The sequence below is a fragment of the Dreissena polymorpha genome, chromosome 2 (assembly GCF_020536995.1).
Source record: "Dreissena polymorpha isolate Duluth1 chromosome 2, UMN_Dpol_1.0, whole genome shotgun sequence".
NCBI lineage: Eukaryota > Metazoa > Mollusca > Bivalvia > Myida > Dreissenidae > Dreissena > Dreissena polymorpha.
The window spans coordinates 56,187,018-56,205,487 of record NC_068356.1 but is presented as its reverse complement, the minus strand read 5'-3'; the positions used below and the strand labels follow the sequence as shown (position 1 = coordinate 56,205,487).

The window sequence follows — 18,470 nt, the reverse complement described above, 5'->3', positions numbered from 1 at the left end:
GCTTAAGTAAAACCAATCTTTCGAAACATATGACAATTGAAATATTAAACCTCTAGATAAATGCTTTTGTTTTATGGTGATACTTTATCACACTCTTCGACGAAGTGATCTCGCAAAACAGATAAACTGAAGCCACTGCATTCACAAATTAATAAAAAAAATGTTACAATAACACGAAATAGATAAGATAAATTATATATTGAAGACGAATTTCATTAAAATGCAGCAAAGACAAATTAGTGCCCCGAGCCGATTGTGACGAAGATATTTCTTACATATGTTCCTTTGATAACTTAAGCATTCGTTTTTTTATTAGGATCGGAGTTAGTGTTCGTGTGTCGTATGAATAGATATCGTTGCAGGAAATTAAAATAATCCGAAAAACTAAATTTAGATTCAAATCGTACATGTATGATATACATGCTGGCGAATTCGACTGTACAGACATTTGGAGATTTCGGAATTAAATACTGGCTTATTTCGATTGTTCGTCACATGTTCTTCTTAACTTTGATTTTAATTTATATTGAAATATGTGTATAATAAGTTTTTTTACACATTTTATATAAATTCATAACTATTTGAAAAAATCGTGCATACCCGCTTTGACGTTGAATAAAATGTTTACAGTGAAACACGAACAAGTTACTATATTTAAACTAAAACATAACAGCAACATACGTTTTATTGCCGGAATACTCGAATCAACCTTTGGGGCGTGGTGCCTATTGCGGCTTATTCTTGATGACCTGCCCCTGACACTTTAGTGTTGGGTCAAGCCCACATGAATAATTGCGGTAGCCAGTGTGCTCTTTAAAATGAACAATAAATTTATTTTTTGATAATCATAAGTGGTTCGAAAAAAAAAACAATAGACATATATACCTATAACTAAACTTTAACAAAAGCTAAAAGGTTTTTCACTTACTCAAAACCTTAATATTTGTACGATAATTAATACATACGTAGCGCGCCGCCATTTTCCACGGTTGCCTGAAGTACTCAAGTATTAGTACGACGGGAACAAGAATAATTGCGGCTGGGTTTACACAGAGTTAGAAACGATAAAAAGACTGTGTTTTACTTGTGTCTAACCTTTTTATTATCGATAGGGGAAGTAACCACTTGGAGATGTACGTCTTATAACGAAGTGTATAGTTTAAGCGAACTAATTATGATATTTTAATTAACTATTTATATCCAAGTATGTTCTTTTTGGTAAGGATTTATTAAATTCGTGAAACGCGAAGGTAATGCATTAGTAAAAGGATACCGCTGTTAAACTCATGGTGCTACATGTATCAGAATGCATGGCGGATTGCAGACTGAGTTACGTTGAGATATGCCCGAAGATGCATTTGTTTTATAAGCCTGCATTCCGAACTAAATATGTGTTTATGTGTGCGTGTGTATTTCAAATGTTGGTACGTCTATGATAACGCTGAAACTAAATATTGTTTTTAAATGACCAAATTTCCTGAATGATGTTGTGGTATTTTTTTTTGTATATAATCGTAGAAAAAATAAATACTAATATATTGCAATGGGAAACCATATCGCGGTATGCATTTGTTTCAAACTGAAAGTAATGACTTCTGAAAGTAGCTTTGTGTCTACATATGTAATCGTGTGAGTTATGTTTATATCTCGTGATTTGATATATTGTAAGATGAAGTATCTATAATTTCAAACGAATTATTATTGGTGTTGTGTATGTATATGTATAAATTGAACATCAGTCGAGTGATAATATTGTATTATTATGATCGCAGCAAATTTGTCAATAGCATTCTTGTGTTCTGCCTGAGAATAAAACTGATATTGTATTCTGCATTTTTGTCGGAAGCGTATTGAACACATTCTTGTAGCAATTATGAATACAAATATTTGCAGTTTTGTAGTATGCTGCCTCGTAAATTATTTATGTCACTATTACACGTATATAACATTGCACAGATATAAAAAAAACTTGTTTGTTGCTATCGCCTTTGATTAAATTGTGAAACGTACCTTGTATATGTGTAAATAAATTTAGTAATATCGTGTCTATATTGTGTTTATTCACATACTAAATTATTGTATCAACTTATTGATGGCTTTTTGCCACTTTCGGTAATTATATACTGATATCATTTTGTCCCTGTACATGTATACCATACATTTAAAAATGCAGTTATGTTGATATTTCATTGATGTGTTAAATGACACTTTTGAATGACTTATGTCGCCCTGATGTTATTTGTTCCTAATGCTTATAATGATTACATACGTTTTTGTTGTTGCATTGTATGTACAAGTTGTGTTACTGCATTGATGATATTAGTATTGGTTGATGAAGTTTTGCTGTTGTTGAAAGCGGTTGTGTTTGCGGATGTGTTTTATATAGCGGTTGTGGAAATAGCGCTATTGGTTATGCCGATTTTGCTGATGCTATTGCTTATAGTAATACAATTTTCGAGTTACAATTGCGCCGTCATTTCCTTTCGTGAAATCATTTCGCTTTGTGCATTGATATTTTTAGTGAACTTGTTTGTTTTTTCCGATGCAAATATAGTATTTTGCCTGTTTATTGAAACTCAAACTTAACCAGTTTATTATAACAACAAGTGTGTAATTAGCATACAACGTTTTTGCTAAACTGTGCATTTGAATTATTCGGAATCATCAGGTTTGTTTGTACTTATTCTATAATGACGTTCTGGCGTGAAGTGTCATTCTGGCTTGACATAACTTTATTTATAAAATCTGAAATATATGTTTTGCGTATTTTTTTCTTTTGTTTTAAAATCAGATTTTGTGCTTTTTCCACTTACTTTTGTCTTTCTTGCAGGTAATCACATCTCGCTTAAAATGGTCGCTGTTACAAGTCACGTATTTGCCTACCGCACGTCTTAGCATAATAATAATGTATTTGTTTGTTTTTTGTCCAACACAGTTATTGTCCGTGTCAATAGGTTGTAATACGGGTTGAGGGTATCCCGTTCATAACTTAAAAAGTCCGTGTTAGAATCATAACATGATATGGTTAAGAGAATAAGTGAATGAATTTACATTAATATGTTATATACAAAAATAGTTAACAAATTTAAAAAACAAAAGAACAAATGGTCTAGGGGAAAATACTGGAAACTGATCATTCGTATAACTTATACATAATAATACAACTATTAAGGTTATAACTTGTGATCTGATTGCTGGTTTCACCCAATTAATTAATACAGAATGTTGCAATTATCAGAAGCTATAACAAATACGGGACACTGAACCTGATCGAGTTGAAGTAATTTGTCTATACTTTTAATGTTTTACATTAGATAGACAAATATATAGCCATGTCTCTGCACTGACTTTTGAATAGTGAAGCAGATAAAAATGTACATGTAAATATATACCGGGATTTTTGACAGCATAATTTGAATTGGATTTATACGAATCATTAACTAAATTTAAGGCGCCTAAGCTCATATACAAAGTACCTTGTAAGCATGCAAACGATAAGAAATGTGTAACAGACAATAATACCATCACGTCACATGTTTTTACATTGAATACATATTGTTTATGTTCTAAAATATACACAAAACAATAGGGTCATAATTCAGCCAACACTGGTAACCGTGCAAATGTCTTTCTTTACAATCATATGAATGTTATTCAAAGGTAAAAGTTTGAGCTACATTCATCTTGTCGTTAAAGTGGAGATAAAAACACAACATTGTGAGACAATAAATTTATAGTGGAAAATCAGACGAAGGGCCATAATTCTGCCAAATCTTCGTCACATCTAATATTCCAGTCCTTTCCAATAGGCCATTCAACTGTCAACGTAAGAGCGACTTCTATCCATAGGCTCATATGATGGGTTGAAACACAGGTTTAGGACAATATGTTCATTAGCGGGAGAACATACATAAAGCCATACTTTTGAGAAAAACTTATCGCACCCAAATTCTTTATCTAATGATCATCGATAGATTGAGGTCATTCAACTGTAAAAGTGGAGTATAAAACATACGATTTAGGACATAAAAACAGACATAACCAAAACTTGCACCAGCCACAATTTCATTCCTTAACGTCATCTACACTTTAAGGTCATTCAACCTAAACAATTATAGCGAGAGCCAGCCATAAGCCAAATTGGAGTTAAAAACACAAGCTTCTCGACAGACAGACAGACGCACGGACATACATACAATTGCAATGGCCAATGCCCCCACTCAGTAGGGGTATAAATATACGAATACAATTCATTATTGTCACTTACATAAGTATAATTATATACACTCGATTCTGATTTTTATTTTTTTTTTTGGGGGGGGGGGAAATGTATGAAACACATATCATTTACTTTAAACTGTGAAGTTATCTAAACTGACATTCGAGAACATAACTGTTTGAACACCGATGGTCAAACAGTTATCTATTTTAATAAAAATTATCATTACAGACTGTAAAAAATCAGACAAAATTCGATGTTAAAGATAAACAAACCCTCCTAAAACTTTAGTCATTTCATTTTGGGTATTAGATGGGGATAAGTGCCCACAAACACAGAATATAACACATTTGGCCTTAGCTTTATACTTGAGCATACTTTGGAAAAACGATGCTTTCAAGTGTCGCCAAAGATAAGGCTGTGCAATTAGCTGAGATGACACTTTACACTTATGTATTTAGCCCAGTTTTCTAAGAACGAGACTCCAACAAACTCACTAGATCTAGAACATAAATGTAAAACTAGAAATAAGAAATACTGACTGGTAAACTTGTGTTCAATTTCATCAAAGGAAAATAAAGTAACATTAAAAAGGAAAAGATAAGACCACTGTTTTCAAAAAGAAATAGATCATATTTTATCATTGTCTTAAGGGCATAATGTGTATTACATGTTTATATTACCATAAATATCCCGGTTAAACATGCACACAACAAATGTAAAATTAGAAAATAATAAACTTAACCACTCATGTAAACTATATGAGCCTTGTTCTGGGAATTCGTGGCTTTATGCATATGCGTAAAATGCCGTCCGATATAAGATTCATTACCATTTTATGGAATTTTCTATTTAAAGAAAGTCTCTTTAAACCGAAAATACAGTAAAGAGGGAGAGTTTCGTCCCGGATAAGCCTATGCAGAATGCACCTGCTAATACTCTACGTACAAGCATTAAACCCAGTTTTTCAAAAACCAATCCCATATACAATAACAAAACAACAAGAGATTTCAAAATCATCAATACGATAGTCAAATATATGAATAAGAATTCATGCTTAATACATAATATTGTTTGGGAAAAAAAGAATGATACACAATAAAAGGCTTTGTTTGTAAGACAATTATAAAGACATGTAAAATCATAGAAAAATATACAAAAATACATGTTCATTTGATTTAATTATGAAAGCATGTACATGAATCTCTATTATATAGCACATGCCACATGTTAGTAAGCAACATAATCATCCTAAAAAATCCCCGTTTTTTGGCTGATATAATTGATTATACAATTTTTTTTTAAACATGTGGTTCTGTACATGTCTAGGTTTACAAGGTAAATTTGTTAACACAAGTCAAGAAATATAAACGCTAATGTTAATAAGCCGTATTATTAGTATTTTCTCATTCATATCCTGATTGTACCACTTTTTGTCGAAAGATTCATATCGGCAATAAGCAAGCATTATGCTGCTAATTCAATATCCTTTTCCGTTGCTTGAACTTGTTGAATTCTTTTCAGATTTGTTAACACTGGGATTAATTTTCCCCAGTAGCTGCTCCCTTTTAGTTGACAGAAGGCAGTACCGTTTCCTGTGTCGAACCATGTTGCTGATACGACATACTTTCCTGCAGATTTCGCAGTGTTTTTCGTAACGTCCCTCACCTCTGGATACCCACATTACGTGTGGATTAGGGGACTACTGTGGTGTCGTACCTATAGCTTGTCGTGATGAACGCCACGGGGTCGACAAGGAGACAGGGCTGGGCTCAGAAAAGACAACTCCGCCATAAAATGGATATGAAAAAAATGCTTCAGTAAATAAAACTCTGCCAAACCAAACATGATATGAAAAACATCATGTTCAGGGAAGACAACTCCGCCATAACCTGACAACAGGATATAAAACATCACTTTAAATGTTTATATTAACATTCTTGGAACCTGTTCAAACTTGTACTTGATAACCTGGTATACTGGTACTATGTGTACAAACTAATGTCAATAATACTATTATTTAAGCAATTGATAAACAATCAGCCATGCTCTAGCAGAAGGATAAGAAGAGTACTCGCACTTTAATGAAGTTATACAATAAAAACGTAAATGGTAAATACCTCCCTGTTTAAAAGATATCTAGAGCCAAATGCATCTTATGTTGTATAATAATCCATTGTTAATACTTGACTCTAAATCTTCCTTTTAAAAGAAATCATTACCTGAAAGCAGACTTGACTCATCCTTTGTTTCGATTACCACCAAGGGAGGAGCAGGGCTTGAACTGTGATGGGAGGAAGCTGCTGCAATTGTATCATCCGTTGATGGATCAGCTATGCCATGTTGCTCATTCGTAGGTACAATAGTTTCAAGGAATGGGGCAGGGCTGGCTTTGTGTATATTGAGGTTAGGGGAAGCATTTACTTGCCTGGTGTGAGTGGTGCATACAGTTACCTCCCTTGAGTAAATGGAGGACAGGTCTAGTATTTTGTCCTATTATGAGATTAAAATCGAGAGTATAACAACTATCGTATAAACTTTTGATTCATACTATCGCTATTTTTAGATCAGCTTTGGAGTTTTCCAAGTTGGAATTATTGTTTCGTAAACGAAGGAAAGATAAAATCGTCAAACATGCGATACTTATCATTATTAATGAGAAACGGGAGGAAATAAGAGGATAAATAGAATAATATGTTAGTTTTGGATAAATATCAAGTTTATCGTGCTCGGCTCGAACTATGGTAGCACTCGGAAAGCCTCGCGCCACCATTGCTCTAAGCCTCGCATGATAAACTTGATCTTTATCCAAACTCTCATAATATTCTCTATTTATCTGGCTCTACTTTTGGTTCTATTTCACCACGTGCAGGTCCAGGCTGGATTTATGTTGGATGAAGGCAGGGACATTAATAGAGATGTTGTGTCATTAGATGACACAGGTGTGCCCATTGAGAGGCTGGATGAAATGGTACCATAGTGCAGTTCGTTCTCTATATTTCATGTAGATTAAGTACAGCTTGCGCTTTTGTCTATACAAAAGAAGTTAAAATTTAAATTATTATTGGCAACGTATTCTTATTTTAGCTTAAGATAAGAAGAAGTATATCAATGCATTGTTGTTTTTATTCCGAAATATTGTAACATACGTCAAACGTAATATTTATTTTGCCGTTTATCTAGAAATATTGTTATTTCGTTTGTTCTCTAAACGTGAGCATGCTTGTGTAAGTAATTGTTCGAGCAGTTTATGTGATGTACTTCTTTATAAGTTTTGCTTCCCATAACATTAAATTTAACTGACACGGATATTAACCACGCTGTCGCCTTTGGGTAAATGTTCCAAACAATTACTATGTACATGTATTGATAATTTTAGTTTGAATGTCGCTTTCATTTTACTAATTAACATCATAACACTAGTTTTATTTTGAATAAAAAATATACCAAGTTTTGTAGCGTTATTTATACTTTCGCTGTGCTTGTATTGATCCACACGCTGCCACTGATTATGTAGTGATACACATATTGTGTATTTGAATTGTTTTATTTAATTTATTATTTCATAACGTGTTTGCAGCTAGCATGAGTTAATAATTAGCGATAGTTTCGAATGTGTTATCTTGTTATGTGTGTATTGAGTGTTGTTAAAGTAATTCGCTTGTAACACTGTCTTTACTTAAAATGTCATATTTGCTTTAGGTGTTAATATAGTTTTCGTATCATAGTTAGTATGTGTTGCTTTAATGTATTTCTAAAGTGTGTATATTGATTAGCTGTGAATTCGATTGCCGTATCGCTTAACTCGCTGTTGCCATTATTGTTGTCGAGATACACTTAATGAATAACACATTGTGTATGTTTCTATTCATATATTGATAGAATAAATTGTCGGTTTAAATTGATTGACGGTAATGACGAAACTGTTTGTGCTATGAATTGATTAAATGAGCAAATGTCGCTGTTATCTTATTAATGCCGAGTTTGATGGTAATAAATTGATATCTTCAATAATTTTAGTTACTTGTCGGTGTCTGTATATAATTAATGCACTGCCTTATATTTGTTCCAGAGTGTTTATTAAAATGGGGATTTATGTACCTTTTCATGTCTTAAAAAAGAGTAGGCAAAATGTTTTTGACGATGCTGCGAAGCATCGTCTAAGTTATCATGTCATGAAAAAAATCTTCACAATGGCAACCTATGTAAAAGACCGAGCCAGTCCGATTGAGATACCTCGATTTTTCTAATCGGCATACCTCGCTGATTATCATTGATACAGGTATAGGAAGCTCAGCTATAAATATGACAGCTTATTCTGAGAAAAGATTTAATAATAGTTTAAAAACGTTTATCTTAGATCAGTTATATTCAATCCATTATATGTTTATAGATCAATGAAACAACTATGCATTCCTGTATTGTATTTGACATTTGTCGTGATTCAGTAAATAAATTGCGAATTAAAACGTGTATAATTAACTTTCAACGCGATCGTGAGTGTAAAGAAAACGAATTATTTCGAACCTGCCATTTGTAAACGTTGTAGAGACTATTGTATATAAACAGCATAATAGCCGTATCATATATGTGATACTCGCTCTTCTGCGTGCTTTCTCATTTTGCATATTGAATAAATTTTTTGAAACATAAATTACAGAGTCACATCAATGCACATAATATGTTTGACAATTCATTCGTTTGTTAGATATTGTTTGCTGTTTTAAACACATATTAGGTCATATCGCGGAGATTTAGTTAACCTTACCATGTGTTCATGGGCGAACACACGTATTCAAGTGTTCTTACGACTATGTGCTCATACCCACTTTCGATCGGGAATCATCATGAAATTATTGCCGTACTTAACGAACAAACATGCCTAAGCTTATTTAATGAGAGAAAAAGAACAATAATCAAAAGAGAAAAAGTATATGTTCATGCACATGGGATTGTGAAATCACGTCCGTACACAAAGCATCATTAACTTAGGAAAGGAAACAACGAAATATAAAGTTTGGTATGATATACATGTGAAATTAAAGAGCATGGTGTAATTAAAGAGCATGTCAAGTTTTGAATTTATATGCTGAAACGTGATGTTATAACCCACAAACGTTTTACTGTAACAGACAGTTTTTTTAAAATAAGTGGTACAGAAAAAACACGTCGAATACCTTTTTAAAGATATTTCTTGTTATATTTAATCGAGAATGTAACCCGACTCCCAGTTTCGCTGAAAGGATCAAGTTTCCCACGGGAACAACTTCCCCGTACCCCCCATTTTTTTTCGTACTCTACATTTTTCGTACCCAATTTTTTTGTACCCAGTTCTTTTTTCGTACCCAACTTTTTGCTCGTACCGAAATTGTTTTTCGTACCCAATTTTTTCCCTACCCAAAGTTTTTTCGTAACCAAATCTTTTACGTTCTTATTTTTTTTTGGCATAATTGTTGTACCAAAATTTTTCGTACCCATTTTTTTCCCACACACAATTTTCGTACCCACATACACAAGTGTGGTGATGTAGATTATCTTAAATAGATGCTTTTATATCAATCCTCTTCAAAAGTATCGTCACACCAGAACTGTCAGTACTTTGATTATTTATCGGATGCATGAACCCTTAAGGATATTATTCATAATCAGAACAGTGCCTCGAATAGAGTATATTTGTCAAAGTGTAAGCAATTTTGTGCACGCCCCTGTCAAATACCTGCCTCTATATTGATACACCCGTCTAAATGTCATTGATTATAATATCTTATTGTCTTTTCGTCTCTGTGGATCAAATCAAACACCGTGTCATTATTTTTAAGAATGAAGTATATTTGTGCATATTCGCAAAGAACTTACAAACACTATATTCACAGTTATTGAACCTATTTTATATGGTGGTATCACTTATAACAACCAAACTAATATCTCCGTAGTCGATACAGTTCATACATTTAATGTGAACAGTAAACTATTTGATGATTTAATGTAATGTTCTTTTCCACTATTGTTTGGAATTTTGTATTTCTTTCCTTATCATTCCTTTTCATTTCTGTCCTGTACTTTATTACATTCCAGATTGATTATTTTCGATGTAATGTGCTTAGTATGGTAAAGTAAGATAAATACCAATTGCGTTCGGTTCGAAAACAAAAGCAAGTAAATAGAAATAAAGGAGAAGAACTAATGTTAAATTCCCATTAATACAAGTATAATGCATAAACGCAGAATATTTTTAAAGTATGTGTAGATAAATATGCTTAACTGTACTGGTTTATGTCAATAAGGCATACACGTGTACACAGATCATTTATGGGCAAAGGCTGTGACAACGCTAATATTGATCTTATTTTAAAGAGCTATCACCGATATGAAATGGAAACTCTATTATTAATTTGAACAATACACTGTGTTCAATTAAAAACTCATCAATAACTAAAGTCATAGCATGTGATGTTTCAACATTGAATGTTAAACACGTTTAAGTGTAGCGTGGTATGCTGTTCCGATCCTGTTTGTTGCGGAATAAACTATTCGATGGCTCTGCATATCAATACGTATATTCACATACAGACCATTTCAATGTGTTCATAAATCGAATTTCACAGGTTAATCGTGTTTATACAGTTTATGTAATACATAAATATTGACTGAAAAATCAAAATGACATCGACGACATATGTTCCAATATCATACATACGCATCGGAAACGCGGACGTTCTCATAATAACAAAGTGACAAGGCACCGAGCGACACCTGCCATTTTTCTTGGAGCCACTTCCTTGCGCAGCATCGTAAACAACTTGTATACGATATGTGCATTCATATAAGTATGTTTCCAGTATTGGATGTTTCGTGATGTATAATCCGGGAGGTTAGTGATTATGTTACGTACGATTGTATTGCAAAGTCTGGACACACAATGACTCCTTGCCTTTGTGTTTGTGGAGTGTGGAGTTGTAAGATAAAGTGTTGCTTTCGTTGCCAGCGGTTGCGGAAGTGTTTTAAACTTGTGCTGTGGAAAGAGCGCTTTTGGTGTGGATGTGACACAAATGTTGATGCTCAACCATATAACAATTAAAATTTCGAGTCAACAATGCCGTACAATTCCTATTGTGGCATGACCAACTCTCCTTTCTGCTTTACGCGGCGGTATTTAACCTTTAATGGCCCGTTTGTGTGTTTTTCATGACAGTGTTAGTTTGTACTGGTTTATTACACGTAAAACCAAACATGTTTGATTCTCAACACAAGTATGGAAGTCGTATACAACTATATTGTTAAAATCGTTCCATATCAACAGGCTATGTGTGCACTTACGTTATGTTGGTACTTAATAGGGTCCAATGAGCTTTACAGGACTTTATTGAATATATTTGTAATTTTGGTTTTGCGTATTGGTTCTTTTTTACAATCAGATGTTGTGCTTATCGTGTCGACCAAATGATTATTTCCCTGCTTCCATGTAATCACGTCTCGCTGAAATGGTCGTTGTTGCGAGTCATGTATTTTTAAAACCGCACATCTTAGCATTATATTAATTTATTTCCTTTTTTTGTTTATACTTTAGTGATGCGCCGGATTTTAGTGGGTGCATTTTCTGTTTATATTTTTATTCATTAATGTGAATGTGTTTTTTTTCAAATTTGCGTAAAATTTATTACTAAGTTGACTATCAAAATTATATTTCATTCGATATATATATTACAATTATTTAAACTAAAATTATAGCCAACGGTTAGCGTGATGTTCAGTTGTTTACACAACTGCAAAATTGTTGATTTACTTGAATGTTTATCTACTATCTTTATCAGGGTGCAGTATCAATGGGTTCTCAGGGGTTTTCACGAGGGCTGAACATAATAAAAAGACACCGTTAAGAACTGTATTTTTGCAAATCTCTTAAATTATTATAATATGTTTGCAAAAAAAATTAGTGCATATAATACAGTTGTTCTTGCAGGTTGTTGTCGATATCTTAATACATAAGAATACGTTATTTAATACGTCTAAAATCGGTGCCAACATTTAACGTTGCGTGCAGCATATAACCGTGTATATGAATGTTGAACACATCGACTTTGTGGCCAACACCACATGCTTATTGAATAACGTAATTCTGATGATTTTCATATTGTCATAAGCCGCATTAAAACTGTCGTTTATGCAATAGTTAATATTCTTCAGAAAAAATGCTGTAAAAAGTTATTTGAATAAAGCACTACTTACCGGTGTGTTTACATCCATTAACATCCATTTGTGAACTCCATAAAATTGCGTGATCCTGCATCCAGAGTATTGTTTGCTTGTTAAGCCGAGTGTTCTTTAATGGAGAACCACTGGCCTATCCAATTTACCAATTATGTATACCTATAAATATTTATATTTGTGTTATCACTAAATTATCTTTTAAAACTGTATCCGGTTAATTTGTCCCGATTGTCACATTAACAGTATCTTTTTATTTTACATTAAAATATGTGCAAGTTAAGATTCATAACAAAACAATTCATAACCTAAATTTAAAAAAAAAACAACATCACATGAATGCAGCTGGTTCCAGTCAAATCCCTGCGCGGAGGTTGGGTGTTGTAGTTGTCAGTATGGAAAACTCATACCTAACCATTTTATTTGGCTTCTCTGTTTTGTAAACATTTAATATTTATTGATGTCCCTTTGAATGTCCTGTCCTGCAATTAAGTATATTCCATTATAATGACCTATATGGTTCTTTTGGACAGTTTGTGGATATCGCAAAAGCATAGTAAGCAACACACTACAATCAATCTCATTTATATTGCTATATTTATTCGTTTATCTCATATTTATCCTAGTGTTTTCAATTATTCATCAACGAAAGCCATCAAAACTTATGACATTTTTAAACAGGTAATGAGTTTATGTTTTTACTTTTTAGTTGACTTGATAACCTATATGCCGGAAGAACATCAAATAAGCAATGTCTCATTACTAAGCCAAATCATACAATTGCGGAAAAATAATATATTACATTTTATTTGAGATCATACAGCAGTTCACCAAAGCAAGTTGAGTATGCTAAATGTGTATTATTAGAAAACTGATGTAGCGTGAACAAACGATAAGGAATTGTGAATTATAATTGGTAAATTGGCATTTACAACAAATCAACCTATATATAATTACACATTTCTCGGTTAACTGTACACTAATAATTTAGCCTTCACGGAAACACTCACGAAGTGGTCGACGATTGGTATACGTGATTTAAATCACGTACTATTACAGCAAAATGATCCAAATTAAAGTATGATTTTCATACTCATATTAAGGTACGAAGTAAATATATGACATGAAAAGGTTTACACATGCGCACTATGTTATATAATGTGCCTGCATTGATATGTTTCCACGCATAAGTATTCATTACGGGTATACTTTATTTATACGATATAAAACGAAAATATTTCATTATGTCAAAGTCAAACAAACCATATCTCGTGCTAACTCGGCCTATCCCGGTAACCCGCGTTAAAATACTAATCTAAGTCGGACGAGATGATAATAGTGAACGAGCAGGTGACGAAGGGACAAGGTCCAACAATACGCCCCTCTTGAAAGTGCGCATAAGTACTCTGGCTATTGACGTGTTTGTGTCGGCTGATTAATAACAGGTAATTACTATTTCACTTCTTGCCTGCTGATCAATAGATTGTTGTTTTATATATAATTAGATAATATAATTGTTATTGTGTCACCAAAAAATCTTCATTACCGGAGTTAGGGTAAAAAATAATATTTGATGTGCAATTTAAAGGCAGATACAAAGCAAATGCTAATTAATGTTCAATGAAACGTTTATGAGTCTGAAAAAGCCTAACAACGAGTTCTTACGAGCTATTAAATGTTTGGACAACGGAAATAACCTTAACCAAACGATTAAATGGTGTTTTTTTAACATATCGATTTCTGACGAGTGCATTCTTTCTGAAAAATAGAAAGCGTCAAGCATTGCGTCACATATGATGATTAATTCAACGTGTTGAAATTATTATAAATAAATGCTCGTCCAAGTTATAATTAGTTAATTCGTAAAACATCGTGCAACATATGTATACACAAGCGATAAGCAACCATTCCGGAAAGTCAATTGATTGGCGAAATAACTAGCACTTTAACAATAAAGTAAGTATTATCAAACAAAACATACCAAATATAGAGAATAATAGGTTAGTGTTGATTATAGATTGATGCACTTGGCAAATACAGGTGACGAGGTGCGTGGGAAAAAGTAGTCCCGGTTCGGCAGTTGATGACGTCATTTCGTGCCATTGATTATAGCCTTGCCGTTGATTATAGATGAAATTTAATAAACGGGGCTTTAATCAACCGATTTCGCTGTAAAAGTGGGATAAAAACGGTTTTGTAAACACCCGTACTAGTTTGTTTGAGAGCCTGCCATCACTGTCAATTATTTTAACCGTTTACTGATAGTACATCTGACAATACCAATACTCCACCTTGGATGTATTATGGCGAATCTCATATGGTTACGGACGCAAATATATGCAATGATTTCTTGTGTACGTCATAAGCTGTTATTTTTTAAACACAGATAAACCTTACTTTGCGTTAAAGATCAAAACGTGGTTAAATGAAACTTATATCACCGAAAAAGACGATGCTGATTTTGTTTCCAGTGTATTTGTTAAAAAAAACTTCAATTGCCTCAAATGAATATTTCACAAAATGCTACGCATTTGCAACACTTTTTAACACCTACGCTTTAGTGAATATTGCGATGCCAAACTTTACACAATTATAGACCTCTGTATGTCATTTGTTGAGCAGGTAATGTTTTGGAGCCTGCTGATACAATACATATTTGTATAAGAAGTTAAATACGCACATCATGCTAAATGGCTTACAATCTAAGGAATAATGAAGGTGAAATATTATAATTGGCACGTGCAATTTAAAACCAATTGTATATAATTATGTCATCATCTCATACACAGTTGTGCACGTTTCGACATAAACAAATCCGGTGCACAGACTAACCTTAGGGGTAGGATTCATCATTAAAAATTAGTTTTGAACGCTTCGTCATCAGCGTGTATGGTGTTCACAATCATATTGCGTTAACGTATAATAATCTACTAGCCTTTTGTGCACACTTACCTGCTGGGAACGCTTTATCATGTACTAACCTGTTGTACACGCTTGCCTGTTGTTCGCGCTTCATTATCTAATTACGCGTTGTGTATGCTGGATTATCAAATAAACTGTTAAGCAGAACGGCCACCGGAAAAACTTTGCGAAACCGAAATTTCGCAAACTTAAGTACCCTTTTTCTTGAAGGTTTGCTTATTTGTGATAAAGTATAAGATAAAAGTCTAACTTGTGATTAATAATTGGTTATTTTTGCTTGTTAAATGCGTTTTCTTCACTATGAACATTATTTGCAAAGTTGGGGTTCCCATGGGATTTTTTTATTTTCCCATTGGATTTTTCATTATCCCATGGAAATTCTGGTTTCCCATGGGATTTTTCTCCAGCTTTTTTTATGGGAGAAAAAATCCCATGGGATTTTCAAAAACATAAAACACGTTCGTTTGTGCTTAGTTATCGATTTTAAGCATTGTTAAAGCATTTGTGCTTATTTTCGTTCAATTTACTTTGATAGAAAAAAAATCCCATTTTTTTATGGGAAAAAAAAATCCCATGGGATTTTTTTCTGATTTTTAGAGATTTATTCATGTAACCTTCAGAAACACTACCTTTTAACAAATGATGAGCATTTCTCGCGATTTCAACGCGTTAAATCGTGTTTAAAAAAAATAAAAACCCATGGGATTTTTTTGTCCCATGGGATTTTTTTGTCCCATGGGATTTTTTTCCAATGGGATTTTTTTTTCCAAATGGATTTTTTTTAAGGTATAAGTTTCTAAAAGCTATATAATAATAATAATAATAATAATAATAATAATAATACTAATAATAATAATAATAAAAATAATAATAATAATAATCGTGCTCAATATGATGAATTTGTACTTTTAAGCGACTAACATTTTTATTCGAGCCGATCGTCGAGTCCGAATGGTGAGTATAAGAGCAATTTACCAGTACAAATAAATCTCACTTGTTTAGAGAACGCTACCGTTCTATAAAATAATCTTGATAATAAGTCATATCATTTTCGACAGAAAATGAAAACAGTATCCATATTGATGTCAGCAATGTCCCCTGCTATGATAAATATTGACAAAATGAAAAACCTTGATAATAATTCCGTGTCGAATACGCATTAGATTATAGCAATCAAATTCATATAAGCATTGATAAGATAATATGCGAAAATGGGTCTTATGTCAAATACGGCCAGCGTAGCTCCATTTCATAATGTCCGGTATTAAGTCACGTCAAGTTTCGTGGTCGAATTATAGCATAATAATCATTTTCACATTACGCGAATCATATGAGTTTCCCTACATATATTGTGTTAAAATTTATGTTACACTAATGTGCGATGATGAAAAGGGGATTTCGGTAATTCTACATTCGCCCGCCTAGTACCGAAATCACCATATTTACGCCTTAAAGGGTCAATAGGTCATCGGTATGAATGGTTTTTGACTTCACATGAATGTTAAGGTGCAAAAAAATGATATTAATTTTAATTATTAAGCACTCTTGACAGCATTAAGTTGCCTCTCATGGGGGATTTCGGTAATTCTACACTAGAATTTAAACGCGCGCCGGTACCGAAATCCTGCTGTACAAACCTTCAAGTGTCAACAAAATTATTATAGTGTTTTTTTTTCATTAGCAACCAGTGACATGTATTATCTCCCATTCGGTTACTTCTTTTGGAAAATAATTAGCGGGGATTTGGTACTGCTACATTCGTACGCCCAGAGCCGAAATCACCCATGTTTACGCCAATCCCCCATATTACGCCTTAAAGGGTCTATATGTCATTATGTTTGGGTTTTGGCTTTGCATTAATGTTGATTTGTACACAATCATATTAGTGTTAATCATTTAAACACTCTTATTAGAATATTTTTTCCATTATTAAATAGTTTATTAATGTGAAAAATGTGTAAACGAATGTAAAAAAGGTAAAATGTACATTTAAAACATTGGTTACACAAAAGTATATGTAAATATAACATGACATAGTAATAATAAGTCTTCAGAAAGTATTTTCCAAACAAATCTGATGAAACAAATGATATCGTACTACCTTATTTACAATATGCTATACACTTTTGCAATTTAGTTATCAATGTTTAATCAAAGCATAAATCAGCATATGTTGCCTCTTAGCGGGGATTTCGGTAATTCTTAACAAGCACATAAACCCGCGCCGGTACCGAAATCCCCGCTGTACAAACCTTCAAGTGTAAAAAAATACTGATTTAGGTTTAAATAAAGGGAACAATAGTATTTTTGGCCACCAAAAAGCACTTCCGCGTCAACAAAAAGATTGAAATTATGTCAGAAACCCAGCTTTTCATTGTATATATTGCAATACACCATCGGCCGCCGAGAGCGGAATACTGCGCTTGGCCGCTAAACAATGCAGATTGCATCAAATTAAATGTCAATTTTCGATTTTATTACAAAAATAAATACTGCCTTTTTATAAATATGTCAAGCACGTACACTTAACAAAAAAATCGATATATCTTTATGTAATGTAGAAAAGTAAAGCGCTTTATATATAACAATGTTTTATAATGTCTCTCTGGTTGAGAAAAAAAAACTAAACAAAACCATGAAGAACATATAATATGTTTTCATAATTAAATTTTTTTTTTAATGATGCACGTGATGTTTTATAATTGATATAAGTTCACGTGTCATTGAACGAGTTAAGGGAGAGATGCGAATTAAATTACACATAATTAAAAACTGATACTATACTGTCAGCTTGATTTATAAATTGTGTTCTATCGCGCCAATATATTCATTGTTCCATGAAATTGTGTATAAAAGCAAAACGACTGAAATTATGTCAGAAATCCTGCTTTTCACATGAAATGATCTTTAACACTTTATTTATTCCAATCAGGAAAATAACAAATACAATAATAGGGGAAGTCTATACTGTGTATTAGAAACTTGTTGTGGTGATCCCTATCTTATCCGCTCAATACACATCCACCTGGCTACTGTACAGAAAAAATTAGATTTACTTCCAATATAACTGATTTCATTAATTGCTAACTTGTTGTCTACATTTTAAATTAACAACGATAATGGA

General features: G+C 32.9%; 2 protein-coding genes across 12 annotated transcripts in view; both read left to right on the top strand.

Annotated features, from left to right (window-relative positions):
• Nucleotides 1-18,470, top strand: part of LOC127867113 (uncharacterized) — a 707,753-nt gene that overhangs the window by 63,021 nt on the left and 626,262 nt on the right. The gene's annotated exons all lie outside the window — the stretch shown is intronic.
• Nucleotides 1-18,470, top strand: part of LOC127867094 (uncharacterized) — a 514,868-nt gene that overhangs the window by 84,734 nt on the left and 411,664 nt on the right. For 2 of the 6 annotated variants that reach the window (XR_008043262.1, XM_052408079.1), the window contains exon 1: nt 13,774-13,869. The exons of 3 other annotated variants lie outside the window; for them this stretch is intronic. The gene's annotated coding sequence lies outside the window, so the exon portion shown is untranslated. Of the gene's footprint in view, nt 1-13,773; nt 13,870-18,470 lie in introns of those variants that run through there. One more of the 6 variants, XM_052408083.1, reaches the window with a different exon arrangement.